We start from the raw sequence: 12139 nt of genomic DNA, 5'->3' as shown, positions 1-12139 counted from the left end.
GTTTTGGAAAGGTTAAAATTTTATATTCTTTTGCGCTACACGGTCAGATAACAAATTTCAGGGAGAGGAAATAAATGATATGCTTGATTTATTTTTTTTTCTGTTAATTTTGATAGGAAGTACATCACATCTACATGTACAACATTAAAGAAGGTTGCAGACATTTTAATTGTACATTTTCAGGATAAAAATGTAAACATTTTTTGAACTGTCTTGTTTAATTCTGTCCGATAAGTCACCTGAGAACCCTAGCCCATACACAGACCTGTCGATGATTCTCATATTAAAAAAAAAAGTTAAAAGCCGAACATTTTACGACCCCCCCCCCCCCCTTTTTTTAACCTGTACTCTTCAAAACGATGCCGCCTGTCAATCAAGTTTAAAACAATTGCGCCCACTTTGCAGACGTGATCGCCCGACAATGATCGGACCAGGTCCGTGGAATTCTGTTTACTAACAATTAACAAAGTTTGATACCTTCCCTCGCTTATTTAAAAGGGAAACTAAAAATTCTATTTTTAACATAACCGAAATTGATTATAAAAACTAATCATTTAGTTATTGAAATTACACAATTTATATTTGAAGTGGCGTTACTTTATAAATCCCACAAAGATGAACAGCTCCAAAATATATCAAATTTTGTTTTTAAAGCATTGAGCTACAAAAATTTTATTTATGGGTAAAAGAGGCAATTGGCATTTGACAGGCACGTAGCATCGTTTTTGAAAGTGGGGGGGCCAGACCCATCCAAAAAATCTTGACAAGCAAAAAAAAAAAAAAAAAAAAAAAAAAAAAAAGGAAATTAAAATTTCCCAAAAATCTTCAAAATCCTAATCCGTGGGGGGGGGGGGGGGGGGGGGGGGGGGTAGACTCAACTATACTTTCAAAAAAAAATTCTTCCCTACCAAAAAATTTTTCCCTCCAAATCATCAAATTCCTAATCCGTGGGGGGGGGGGGGGGGGGGGGGGGGAGGGTACCTTCAATTTGACTGCTCATTTCCTAATTTTCGTATCAATTTTTTAATACCTTCCAAAAAAGTGGGGGGGGCCAACTCCTTTATAATTCATTTTTTTCTATGTAAATTTTAAAAAAAATTGTTGCTGCGAGAAAAAGTGGGGGGGCCAGGCCCCCCCTGGCCCCCCCTGATGCTACGTGCCTGTTTGATGCACGAGTTGGGAAACGAAATTCATTGTCATCGTAACATGGCTACCTATATTTCAAATCCTTATTGATCCCATGGTTTTCTAAACATCCTATAATTTGTAAGAAATTAACTACAAGTGCTCAACACAATGCACTGAGCTTTATTTTCAAAGCGGCAGATTGATTCAGTGCAATTATTCACTAGCTTGTGCTTTGCGAAAGTGTGACGCAAAATATCTTGTTAGGAACCAAAACACAATTAATCAGTATCATACAAAATATCTCAACTTAACTCTCATATTGATTATTAATATGTGAAATAACAATTAAGGTTCGAAAACGACAATCTTCATAGGATAATCACTAAATAATCACTAAACTGTTACAAGTTCATGTATGTGTATGGACTATTTTTATATGTAGAATCTATCTTTAAGGCATTTCTATCTAATATCTGTAATCTTGTATGCCCTCTGGGCCCAAAATTGGAAATAAACTATTATTATTATGTAGCCACCAATCAAAATGTAGAGTTATCTCTCTTTGGAAATAGACAAGCCTCATACATTTCATATGAATTTTGTGAATCATAATTAAGTGGATTTTGTATACTTCTGGATTTTTATAATCCACTAAAATAACTTGCAACATCTATTGTATGAAAGCCAAAATATAATCAGTTATCAGTATAAAACACAAAATATTAAAATCATATCTTTTGTAAAAAGTTTGAAAGCTCCTGATAACTTCTCTAGCTTTACAAGTACAGCGATCACTCCTTTTAGCCTTTCTTGGGAGTCATACTAGCTCGATACCAGAAAAATGGAGCATCAATGTACAGATCCATGTTGTCCTGACTCAAAGGTCATGAAGCAATCTTACTTGTATCTTGAACATTGTCTTAATCTTAAAATCACTGATTGAAAACAGTGACAAAACTTAAATGCTGTTAAAAAGTCTTGATATAAAGTTGTTAATTACAAAATTCAATGGCCAAATTATAACAAACATTTTATGATTTAAGTCTAAAACTACTTAATGATCCTGGAGCCAGATCTCTATAAACTCGTTGATTTCTTAGTTAGAACATAATTTATATAATCTCATATGCAAATGAATGGTTAGAACACACGTTCTTACAACATACTAGGTAATTTACAACTCTATATGTGTGTTGGTATCAAAATCAGAAGTACACAGATAAGCGTGTTTATTACATTTATTGAATATGCGTACGTATATTCAAAAACAGCTCTGTTAGAATTTGACTCTAGCCAGTAATATTTTAAAAGAAACTAATTTAAAAGAAAATGAAACACAGTCTCTTATGGATGGTTGGACATAGAAAAAGTGGATGGTTGAGTTTGACATCAGTTGTGGAATCAAATACACTCATACATGTGCTTAGAACTAACGACTGGGGCATCACAAGAGGAACTTTTCCTGGATCAATAACATGAGGAAGACAGGAGGCCCATGGGCCTTATCGGTCACCCGAGTTACTGCAATGTGGCTTTTGCAATGTATATTCATGTGCATTATAATTACAGGGCTAATTAAATCATTTTCAATATTCCAGGATTGTTTAATCCAATAAGCTTTCTAAATTCTTAAAAAAAAATTAAAAATTGTAGCATAACATACAGTGACATAATTGAACAAATCTTTAGTACAAAAAAGGTAATCGGTCCAAATTACACCACCCTACTCTATATAATCATGAATGCCCTGCTCTAACACCAGAACCCCTGACCCAGGGGCCATGGAATTCATAATTTTGGAAGAGACACTCTTCCATGAAATTCACGATTCTGAAAGAGGTATTCTTCATCAATACTTTTACTTAGTTCATCTGCTATGTATCCAGAAGAAGAGAAGAAGATTTTTGAAGAATTAATGCATTTTCTCTATATAATCATTAGAGTCTCGTCCAAACACTTGAACCCCTAACAGAGGGGCCATGAAATACACAATTCTGGAAGAGGCATTCTTCCTGACCATAAATTTGATCATAGGCTTAATACCCAGGAGCAGAGAAGAGGATTTTTAAAGAATTAAATGCATTTGCACTATATAATCATTAGAACCCCATCATAGCGCCAGAACTCCTAACCCAGGGGCCATGAATTTCACAATTTTGGTAGAGAGTTCAATGCTTATACAATCATGCCAGCAGTTTGACTGTTTGATGTCGCGGAGTAAAGAAGACGCTTTTGTAAAGATTGCATTAATTTTGATGTTTATAGCCCCATCCCTCAGACCCCAGGGGGCAGGGACCATTATTTTCACCATTTATACCCCTCTTTACCCATAGATGCTTTATGCAAATTTGATTGTAATTGGTTCGGTGGTTCCAGAAAGGAAGCTTAATTGAAATGTTCAAAAGTTTGTGTTTTTGTCCGTCGTCGTTCGTATACGTTATTGGGAGTTGATTTTAATCAACTCTCTAATGCAGTTACTCTGACAAACCGAAAGTGAAACAGTGTTTGGACCAAAGCACAAATCATCGCCGCTGACAAGAATTAGTTCTTGAGAATAATTGATAAATCCGAAATAATGTATGCTAAAGCATTGGGGTTTTTTTTAAGGAAACATATTTATAAATACCTTGAAAATAGTCAGATTTAAATGGTACGAACAATTTAGATATTTTTTGTAGTTGTATTATTCTTACGCCAGAGTTCAATATAGTCTCGTTCAACTCGACGCTCGGCTGTCGCCGTTAATCTCAGACAAGCAAGAGAGACTCTCTGCTTGTCGGAGATTAACGGCGACAGCCGAGCGTTTGTTTGAACAAGACGAGAGTTCAATATTGCTTGAATCCATATATTTTCCAGAAATATTTCTATCACTGATACATAGTTTGATTGAATTAATTCTATCTTTTAACATGATTTATATGGGGTTTTATCAACATTCTTGTGTCGAAAAAGTCCGAAAATTCATATTATAAAAATGTGCGTAATTCAAATACAGATTAGAAACTACCTGTACTTGTCACGCAAAATAACATATCATTGATTTTAAAGTGGCATGGTCACGATTTTGGTCAAAAATTATTTTCCGATTTTAATATTTACAATGCTTCAGAAAGGCATTTTTAATAGGCAACCGAAATTTGAGTGTCATTTGTAGAGTTATAAGCGAGTTACAGAGCTTGAAATTCTTCGTTATGTAAACAAAGCGTTTGTTTACATTTTGAAGGTTGAAGTAAAATTTTCAGTTTTAAACCTAAAACGAATGTATTAAACGTTAAGAACTGTTTATCTATGCTTAAAATAAATAAAAAGATAGACAAATAGGCTGGAAAAGGATTTTTTACTTGTATATTGAACCTATGTAAACAAAAACAGGGCACGAGGCTTGTTTACATTACAAAGAATTGTGAGCCCTGTATCTTTCTTTTAACTCTACGAGTGACTCTCAAATTTTATTAGATCATTAGAAATGCATTTCTAAAGCATTGTAAATAGTAACAACATAAAAATAGAATTTGACCAAAATCGTGACCATGCCCCTCTAAAATAAATGACCATCGATAAAATCAACTCCTGTCAGTTCTTCGGTACTTTGATTTATTTATTTATTTATTTATTTATTTATTTATTTATTTTGGAAAATGTGAAATTGTAACATGATGATCATTAAAGAATAAGTACATTTGATAAAAAATATATCACCTCAAAGATTGCTTAAATTAATTAGACTAGAAAATTAAGGGATGATCAAAACCTGCAAAAAGATAGCTAGAGCTATGTTAATCTGTTAACTAATAATGTTACTTTGATAAATATTGGGTATGGCGATAACTATACTTGAGTTATTTACTAAGTTATAATGTATTTGAATTAAAAAAAACAAATAAAAAAGGTCTTAAGATTTCAGCAATTGCTCCTGTGTGAACAGCTCCCAATATGATGGAGGAAAAGGTAGGAGGTGATAAAGGAACCATAAAGGGGGTTCAAATTAAGATTACATAATTTTTATATATTTTTTTTAATTGGTTATCGGTTTAATCACACCACAACCTTTGTTGTCTAGATACTAACTTACTTTGTCCTTTTCGTGCCTGGAGCACGCATGGCGTTTAAAGAGAACCGCCATTTCTGCCTGCTGATATCTGCTGCACCATGCACCAAGTCCATCCATGATCTTTCACCTCTTATACAACCTCCGCCACGTCTCCTTTTCGCCACCGTCTATTTCTTCTTCCAGGCGGGGTTCATATTAAAGGAAGCATATAGTCACGATTTTGGACACATTTTATTTTTCTACTTTTATTACAATGCTTTGGTAATTAATTTCTAATGATCAACCAAAATGTGAGTGTTAGTCGTAAAGAGTTATAATCAAGATACAGAGTTATGCAAACAAGGCGTCTGTCATGTTTTTATTTACATTGGTTATGACATCGGTAAATGTTGGGGGTTTTTTTTCAACCTTTTTTTTCTATCTGCCAATTCCTTATGAACATTTATTAAATAGTTTTAAGCGACTGTCACATTCATTTTAGGTCTAAACCTAGAATTTTCTTTTCAACATTCAAAATGTAAACAAAAACATGGCACGATCCTTGTTTAGTTATCAAAGATTTGTGAGCTCTGCATCTCGCTTATAACTCGACGACTGACACCCAGATTTGGTTAACGATTAAAAATGCCTTAATGAAGCATTGTAAGCACTTAAATCGGAAAAATTAATTTTGATTAAAATCGCGACCCTTTAAGTACTTCTTATGTTTCATTTCTCAGGACATGGCCGATCCACTTCCATCGTTTTTCTCTTATCTGGTCAGATGTAATTTTTTTCTGCAATAATCTCTAACCTTCATACCCTACATGAATAATCAAAGATAGCATTTGTTTACATTTTCAACAGTGAAATAGTGTAATGGAGACAAAATTAGACTCCCCCCCCCTTTTTTTTTTTTTGCAAAAATAGGCCGCATAATCATAACCAATCATTTAAATTTCAACCACAGTTGCCCCCCCCCCCCCCCCCCCCCCCCCCCCACCATTCCCCAACCAACCCACAAACTCTTTCAATTTCAAAATTAGGATTTGGAGGAGTAGCGAAAATGTTTTTTCTTTCCCCAATTTCCTTCCGACGCCTTCGAGTTATGCATCAAGACACGCACTGGGTCTTCAAAGTCCATGGCATCAATGACTAACATTTAACTGTGGGGGAAAAATCTAAATTTTTAATTTTAGATGAAAATAACACGTATCAATCATTATTTCTATTCTTATTTTTCTTTGTTTCTTTTCATACCAGCTCTTCACAATTGGATTTGTTTTATGATATTGAGAAGAAATTACTTAGTAGATGTTAATAAAGGTAATTGTACTACGGTTGCGTATTTTCCGAAAACTTTAATATACCGGGTATATTTTTTTCGAGGGCTGCCATTAAGGTTGATTAGTTACCTGCGTTGTTGCTTTCATTTCAGCGGCCATGTATGACCGGTCGCTTCTCGATTTCGTAAATGAAAGCCAATTTCATTGGGAATTATTGTACATCGACTAAAAATTCCCTTATTCATTATGAAGAAGTCGGAATGCAGTTCTACCGGTATGTAACAGTATATGTACCTAACTATTGATGACATCGATGAGGTCTATTAAATTTATCAGTGGAATCGGGGAGGAGCGTTAAACGTTTTCAAAGAAAGGAAGTATAGAATGATAAACAATTATTAAAAATATCGGTCACTCATTACATGGTATCGAGATCGTAAATTTTGTTGACATTAAACTGCTTTATATGATTGGAACTAAAGATTCATTTTTTCAATAACGGGGTATTCGCATTTGATTTTATTTTTAGAAAAATAGGATAGTGTTTTAACACCAATTAAGATTCAGATGAATAGCTCATAGATATGAAATATTAGAACTGTGAAAGGGGCACACTATATTGATTCTGTTTAAGCTAGTTTAAGTTTTAAACGAATTTTTATCCATGAAACCATGCAGGACGCTTATCCTAGGATATGTTTGACTTCTTATGGAAAATTATTGATAAAAAGCTCAACTCAAATGCTTTTAAGCAGATTCTGAACGCAGAAGAATGTCGTAGAAAATCCAATCTAATTAAAATTAGACGTTCAGAATCCGCTACCGCTTGTTTGAGAAGCGGTAGCGGATTCAGAACGTCTAATTTCAATTAGACTGTAGAAAATCATAATTAATAAAGCTCGAATAATAGCAAGAACGACCTTTAATTTATTTCTGCGAGAAGCAGACAAAATACGAGAATATTTATAAATAATATGTGAACGAAAGTTTTTATGTATATTTTGAATTATTTTCATATGTAATATCATTCAAATATGTTTGTTACATTTACACGGTCTTTCCTCGCGTCTTGATGTGTCTTGTTTTGTGGCCTTGTGCATGGAATCGAAGTTTGTCTATTTAAAAGATGCACAACGCACTGATGCTCGTATGCGCAAAAAAATCTGAATCATAGCTTTTAAAACTTACAAAATAGTTTTTAAAATTCAGGAAAAATAACAATTTTTGGTTAATTTTGTTTGAAAAAATAGATAGCGAACATATATGGTATTAAATATTTTCCAACCGAAAAACAAAGAAGTAATAAACATTTGACTTCATGTCTTTTCGATAAATAAAACCCTATTGTTTAGATCTTTAGTCCAGTCTTGTGAATTTTGAGATCTTTGGTCTGAATTTAGTGGCAAAATGCATTTCTCAATAACAAAAAAAACCCACCAATTTTAAAAGCGGGAATGAACCTCAACCCAGTGAAACAAAGACTTGCAAGATATACATAATTTTACAAGAGATATTTACCAAACTATAACTTTTATTATTCGAAATGGAATGTAAGGTTAACGTTCAGTAGGGAACTCGGTCCTTTTGGTAGAGATCTATTAATTTCAGGTTCGTGTCGCCTAAACACATTGTCAAGATGAAAATAGAATTCCCTGACGACCCGGACAATCCAGTTTATACATGTACTGAAAACACGTTATTCATTGAACGCATAATGTCACACGGATCCGATCGAGGTTTATTTTATTACGAAATACGCATGACATTAATAGTTTTAATATGATTTTACAAGACTTCAATTATTTAAAAATGGATCTTCTTCCGATAAATCGCAGGACCCAATGTGTGCATCGTCGAATACATGATCATATTATAGCTGTCAAATGACAAGACCATTAGGAGCCAATGACAAGCAGTGATAGAGAAGACTTTTTCTCCAAAACATTATTGTTTTATTGTATTAATGATAACAGCTTAGCAATGCATACATTCTTAGTAAAAAAACAAAAAGCCAAAAAAAAAATGTTAACAGCGAAATAGAACATTTGAAACACAGTTAAGCCACATGTAAAATGTGAATCTTTACAGTGCAACACCTGATGTATCACTATTGTTTTTATATTATTTATACCAGTAATTATGGTTCATACAAAGAGCATTTTATATAACATTTTTAAAAGTTCAGCAGTCTGAAAGACAATTTATCAATCACAAGAGCATACCCGTACGTGCATCACAGTCATCCAGTAAAGATTTTCAATCTGATAAAAGGGAAGTTCGTCATATTGAACGATTTTTTTTCTAAATTGCACCAATCCTCATAAGAAACGACATGGTTTTCATCGGTTCTATGTAGTTTTTGCTCAGCCAGAAAGTGCGGCAGATCATGATCTTGTTAATCCTCTTCCGCTTACCGTTGATAATGATACTGCTAGAGACGAACAACTGGTTCTGGACGGCAGAGATTTCATAAAACTCATTCAGCCTCTTCAGATTATTATCAATGAATATGCATTTGTTCAGTAATTCATCCGGAGAAAGAATCCAGCAGAGAATTGCTAGTTCTCGTTTCTGTGCAGCAGTCAGGGCCCAGTGGAGGCTGTATTGGGTCAATCGGTGCAGGTTTGGAGAGTCTGAGGTATTCAACTGGAGGACAGAACATAGACAGTTCAGGTAATACATCAGACGGGCGACAGGTGTGTTAGGCACGGTGGCATCGACAGTCGTTTTACGGACATTGAAGTTTACCCTGTTAAAGTTAAGCGCCATGTCTCTTAAATTAAAATAAAGTTTTATGCAATCGAGCGTTCTTCCAGCGTGAAAACTCAGTTGTGTTCAAACGACGTTTAAACGGTATTCTTATATAGATTCCCTAAAACTGAAAGAGGAAGAAAAAATAAAAGACAGCAAATGAAATCTGACAGCAGTCCTTAAATTCCCCCTGTAAATTTTCAACGGTTTCTGAGAATTCTGGCTGGCATTTAAAATTTCTACAACGTAAACAGTGCGTTTTAGCTCACCTGAGTTGAATGCTCAAAACATAATACATTTTTTAGTCTAAACCTGTCATCCAAAATTCCTCTGGTATGTATTCCTGACAAGTATCTGCTTTTTAAAAACTGTTCGTTAATTTATTAACCAAGTTAATAATGTAAAATTGTTCACATACGTACGACCAACGGCAATAAGTTACCCAAGTGTATCAAATGAACTACAGAAAAAAACTCATTTTCACTATATATCAAATATTTGAAATTTAAATAATTTTCAACTTATGGCCACATAGGCCGCACCCAGGGGCCTAAACCCCTGATTCAGAGGTCATGAATTTTACAATTAGGGTATAGGGCTTCATGGCCATGCGTTTACTTAATGTATATGGGAATATGGGGGGGGGGGAGATTGTTTATGATAAAAACCATATACATGTAATACATTTTTACTGTATGACTACATTTGCCCCGCCCTAGAGTCTGAACCCCTGACCTTGACCGGGGCATGTTAACTACCCTCATGGACTTCATAACCTTGCATTTAGTTATTCTCATATATATATGGAAGTAGAGAAGACGAATTTTTTAAAGATTTAATACCTTTATACTATATAGCCAAATTGGCCCCGTCCGAGGACCTGAACCCCTGACCAAGGGGCCACGAATTTCACAACTTTGTTGGAGGGCTTCATGTATCTTATATCCATGCATTTAGTTTTTTCTCTCACATGTTCTGTAATAGAGAAGATTTTTGAAAGTTTGGCTTTTTTGCATGTTTGGTCCCGACCTTGAGACTCCGGCGGGGTGGTAAAGTCATGAATTTTACAATTTAGATTGTTCTTATCGTACAGATGCTTCAAACAAACATGGTAATGTACCAGTAGTTTTTAGAAGTTAAAAATGTAAAATTGTTAATGCATGACACACGACGACGGACGAAGACCAATTGCAATAGGTCACCTATATTGACTCAGGTTTGTTCAAATTATGATATCCAGGGGTAGATCTAGAACGTCACCACTATTGAGTTTTTTAACAAAAACCAAACAAACTGATAAAAAATGATAACACTTGTGTTGAGTCTTCCACAAGTGTGCAGATTCAAGTTTGATCAAATCATGATCTCTGGGTGTAGGGTGGGGCTAAAATGGGGGGAGGTGAATTTTTACTTAGAAATACATGTATAGAGAAAATCTTTCAAAATCTTCTTCTCAAATACTGAAACAATTAAAGTGGCTTGTTTTAAACATAAGAATTCGTGAAAAAAATGAAAGATCTCTTTAAACAATACCAAGTTCTACATTTCACATTTGTCCAAATAGTTTGTTTTTGATTAGATAAAGGTGATTAGATCAAAGTTATGACTTTTGTTGCTTAGGTAAGCGATGTGGCCCCTGGCCACCTTGTTTTCATAGCAATAATTAGCATTTACGGAATATGATCTGAAAATTTATACTTCAATAATTCAAAAATATAAGTCTAATTCAGTTTGTATGCAGATAAAAATATCATTCTTGTGGGAGTGGGGATGGGCCTGAAAAGGTTACCAATGTATATGCTATCCCATGTACCTTATTTATCATTGTAACGTAACTAATTTTTATCATTTGCGCTTTCATTCAGCGTATTTTTACAAATTTTAAAATATTGTTCTAGACTATTAATTTTTTTTATAGTATGTCGAGAATTTATGATTTCTTTTTTCATATTTGCAACTTAGATTATTCTGACTCACATACACAAGCTTCAACTAAAATCTAACAGTCAGCGAAAACTAAAACTCGGTATGCGGTTTACAACATATGTATCTGTTGATAACGATGCTTATGTTACATATTCCCTGGTCACTTTAAATTTTGGTTGATCAGAAATTGGACAGTCCCAAAGAGTGTGCTATGGAAATTGCGTGAAAAAATATTTAAAATAGTTAACTATCAAACGACCATATTATGAAAATTCGGTCAAACAATGTGTATAGATCTAATTCTTAGAAATCGGTTGACCTATGTTAAATACCTAACCCCAGTTTTGCTCCGTTGTCAAAATGAAATTAAATTTTCAACCAAAATATGTCAAACGGTGGATAACATTTCCCAGTAATAAACTGTTTACTGTTTGCATGACCGATAAAGTGTGGGTCAAGTATCGGGCAGGTCTCTTAGCATTGACATGTACACATTACCAATAAAATGTCCGATATTTTTTATCGATTCTCATATGTTGTCATTTAAGGATTTACTAAAACAAATTGGTATCGTTGATACTGCTGAATAATAAAAGAAAATACGTAACACTCGGATACTGGTAGTTGCTTTATATCGAGTACCTTGTTGATTTTTTTTACTTTCATTACAGAATGCAAAAACATTCTTTCTACATGATACACAATTTAAATAAACATTCTGTTAATCTCAAAAGGATAGAAAAACATCAACTAACGTAACTTTATTGCTTCAAAACTAACTGTATAAATCAACTTGTTCCTTTTCAACTTTAAAAAAAAAAATTGTCCATCCATTTCACGTAAAAATCTGGTTTCGGAATCATGAAGCAATTTAGACCCAGGTCCAAACAATCATTTTTAAAATTATAAAGTAGCATAAAATTACGGTTAAAATTTGTAACTATCAAAATGATATAGAGATATATTTTAATGGCATAATATAGAGATACATTTTAATAGCAATCTTTTTTTTTCTTAG

Source organism: Crassostrea angulata, chromosome 7 (assembly GCF_025612915.1).
Source record: "Crassostrea angulata isolate pt1a10 chromosome 7, ASM2561291v2, whole genome shotgun sequence".
Taxonomy (NCBI): Eukaryota; Metazoa; Mollusca; class Bivalvia; order Ostreida; family Ostreidae; genus Magallana; species Magallana angulata.
The sequence above is the reverse complement of the archived record's forward strand: the minus strand, read 5'-3'. Positions refer to the sequence as shown.